The following is a 3,773-nucleotide window of genomic DNA, read 5'->3' as shown; positions in this document are numbered from 1 at the left end:
TGAATGAATGACATGAAGTCAACAAATTGAATATGTTAAATATTGTATACTTGATGTATACTTAATGTTACAAGAAAACTCGTGAGGCTACAGGGCCGGCCCTAGACCCTTTGGGGGCCCTTAAGCGAGCTTTGGCTTGGGGGCCCCCCTCACTCTAGCGCGTCTCACTACACACAACACGGAACCAACTTTTGTCTTATGATGTTAGCGTAAGCCACACATATTGTATAAATAACCATGTAAACACCGTGGACCTATAGGGGGGTCTGGGGGCATGCTCCCCCGGGAAGATTTTTTTTTAAATATTTAAGTTAAAAGCATCAATCTGGTGCACTTTGAGAGCAAAATTAAGAGATCTATGGATACATCTCTCAATACCCATATGAAACAGAACTGTGAACAGATTTTTCTTATGGATATTTTACAAATCACTTAAACTGTATTCTTGTTTGTCATATAGTATTTCATAACTGTTTTTCATTTATTCTCTCTGGCTGTCCATCTCATAATGTTCACATAGAAACTAGCTGTCAATAGGAATATCATTCAGGAGAATTATAATTTCATGTAAAAATCTGTCACAAAAAGAGGTTGCACATTTAAATGCAGGTGTTGTTATGGCAACGTCAGTGGCCAAACAGCCACATTTACTGCTGCAAATACGTTCAAACATGCTGTTGACACGTAAAGCAGTGGCAACTATGCCAACCATTTCAGCTGACTTTTTCTCAGAAATACTGTCACATAACATCCATATATTTCAGTGCTAGGTTGATGCTTAGCTAGACTAACTATGAAACACTTCAACTGACAGGACTCCGGATCAACTGTGTACTGTAAGGTAGCTTCTAGCTTCATGTCGAACAGTAAGTCAACATTTCCCAGAGAGCTTTCTTTGAAATCACCAGGTAATGCCAAAAAACATTACATTTAGATTGTATGACAAAGTGTTTATTTAATATATCTGGCTAGCTATAGCTACTTGCTAATGGTTTAGCTTACCCCCGCGATTCAAAGTAACTTCAACGGAGCTGCTTTGCTTACATGTTTGCATAACTTGGAAGTTTACTGACATTTACATACCTTATTTACCTGGCTCAACTGGTGGCTCTGGGGTTGTTGTGTGAGCCACCACTTGAGAATTGTCGTCTTTTTTAAGAAATGTTTTTCTTATGTCCATCTTCAAAAACTCTGAGTCCGACTGACAGTTTATTTTAAGCATTGTCACAGCTCACAGAATAGGTACCTGTCAGCCAATAAGACAGATGTTTATTTCCATTCAACTCTCTGATTGGTCTGGTGTCTTGCCTCTGGTGCATTCACTGAACACGGGAAATTACAATCCTGCCGTTCTCTCTAGTGTCATGATGAGGTTCAGGTAAAGCACGGTTAATGTATTATATTATTGACTCAATAATATAATACATGACTTTGAGAGTAGGCAATCTAGGCATATTAACACAATTAATTAAACATATTTATCACGGCGACGGTGTACTGAGATTTTTTTTGTTTTTGCTTTGTTTTGCCCTTAGTGGCTGCGGGGCCCTAAGCGGCCGCTTATGTCGCTTAATGGGTCGGGCCGGCTCTGAGAGCGATCATGAACCACAGTAAACACTCAAAAGTGTGACTTCACTTTGTTAAATGATAGGACAGGTCAGCACAGCGCAAAACTCATTTTGTGCAAAGGAGGGACCACGACAAACATGACCAAACACCTTCGCCTGCACGCTATAGAAATCAACGAGTGTACCGTGATTAAAGTATTGCTCCAGTCTCCCTCCACCTCACAAGCTTTACCTCCTTTGTCGTCCTCGCAGCTCAGCCGGCTCAAATTTGCACAAGACATAATTTCGCTTACGGCCCCAATTTGCCCGGGGGTCATTACTGCTGACTTGTGATGAATGGACTAGGATAGTACAGGAACACTTCCTCAATGTCACACCTCACTATATATGGGAGGGCAAAAGGAGGCAAAAAGTGCTCCAACCAGTGCTGTCTACAAAGCCCAGACAGGTTTTTGGACAAAGAAGCGGTAGACACAGTTGACAATGCATCCAAAATGGATGTAGCCATAAACAGGCTGCAATTTGTGAAGTCGACTCAGTGTACAGCAAAGATCTGTGCCATCATTTTGTGGATTAAGAGATCGTCAACTGCTAAGGCCATGCTCCATGAAAAGCAGGATATCCTAAGTAAGAATCATTGCGTTACATTCATTTGACTCTTGTGAATGGTATTAAATAATGCATATGTTTCTAATACATTGTACTGTAAGCATTTTCAGGTATTAACATTTGTATTTTAAAATATACATTTCAAGTGAATATAACTACACCATGTTAAATCGAGATCCCAATTGTTGAAGTATTTTACAGTAACAGAAAAAAAGACACTAATCAGTTAATCCAAAAGTACCAGAAAGTAATCAGGAGACATTACTTATTCATTTTGGGGGAATAAGATTACACGACTGCTGATTACTTATTTTTAACTCAACACCTGCTCATTCTTGACGTGAGAACTCGCTGAAATTCTCTCCACCTAATGCTCGAGAGATTTCTTGAGTAATACATACACTGTAAAACATTACTTTCCTGTTTAATTATTTCAAGTTACATTGTCTCTTTTATTCAATGAACTCTGACACATTGTGGATTTTGAACTCAGCTTTTCTAGTTTTAGCAGGTTAAACTTACATGTATTCGTTGTCTTGACAACTTGAACATTTTGTCACATTGACTCAACTTGCCTTAGCAAGTTATCAGAAGAAAAAGGCGGAGTTGCAGGTTTGAGGCCAACAGTAAAAGAAATATGCTTCCGCATTTGAGTTTTAAAAAAAAACCCTCTTTAAACTGAATTTAAGGTTGAAGCATGGATATAATCAACTTGTTATATCCTGAAGATATGTCATCTTTTAATTCGGACTAAAGTAAAGACACATTTTGATCTAAATTAGAGGACTAATGCTGTTGGTGGAGGAACTCTGTGCACCTGCAGCAGTGATCCAATTGAGGCGGAGTAATACTTTAACCTACAGTCTGAAACAGGAGGACCGTTACAGAGGGAATTTTATTTCTGCTGAAAGACAGCAATGGAGATCAGTTTTAATGATTAAAACCTTTAATTATTTACCATTTACCTTGAGTTTCAATCCTAAACATAATAGAGTTAATTGTGGATGTTGTGCTTACTAATACTTTATGTTTTGATAAAAAGCTAACAATAGGAACGTTTAAGCACATGGTTCTGTTTAAAACTGTTAATATTTATTTTTCACTAATGAACTACTAAAGTTATTCACTTCAATTTATATTTGCTTTGACATTTAAGTAGTTGTTTGCTAGCTTAAATGCTATTAGCAATGTTCACTATTAGCTAGCTACACAGTCAGGGCATAAGGGAGGATACTGTGGCGGGAGATTTAATTTTTGGCTTTGCGTGCACTTTGCGTTTAATATTGAATAAATACAATTTCTTATGAACATTATGCCCTTAATGACGTGTATTCATTCGAAACATGCTGCAGACTCTGGAGGCAATTTTTCATTTGTGAGGGAGATTTCCCTCTTCTCCTTTGCTCCGCTCTGTGGGCTCAGTGTGGGGAGGCAGAGCAATTGTTTACTTCTACACCAGATTTTTTTTACTTCAGCGTTAAAGCTTGACTATTATGCTATATTTTAACAATATATTATATGGCCAGTTATTGTTCAGTGAGAACAAACATAGCAATTCAAAGGAAATATCCACAGAATCTTAATTTCTTACATGGA

Source organism: Notothenia coriiceps, unplaced genomic scaffold (assembly GCF_000735185.1).
Source record: "Notothenia coriiceps isolate Sejong01 unplaced genomic scaffold, NC01 NC01_scaffold00008448, whole genome shotgun sequence".
Classification (NCBI taxonomy): Eukaryota; Metazoa; Chordata; class Actinopteri; order Perciformes; family Nototheniidae; genus Notothenia; species Notothenia coriiceps.
Note: the sequence above shows the minus strand (reverse complement) of the source record.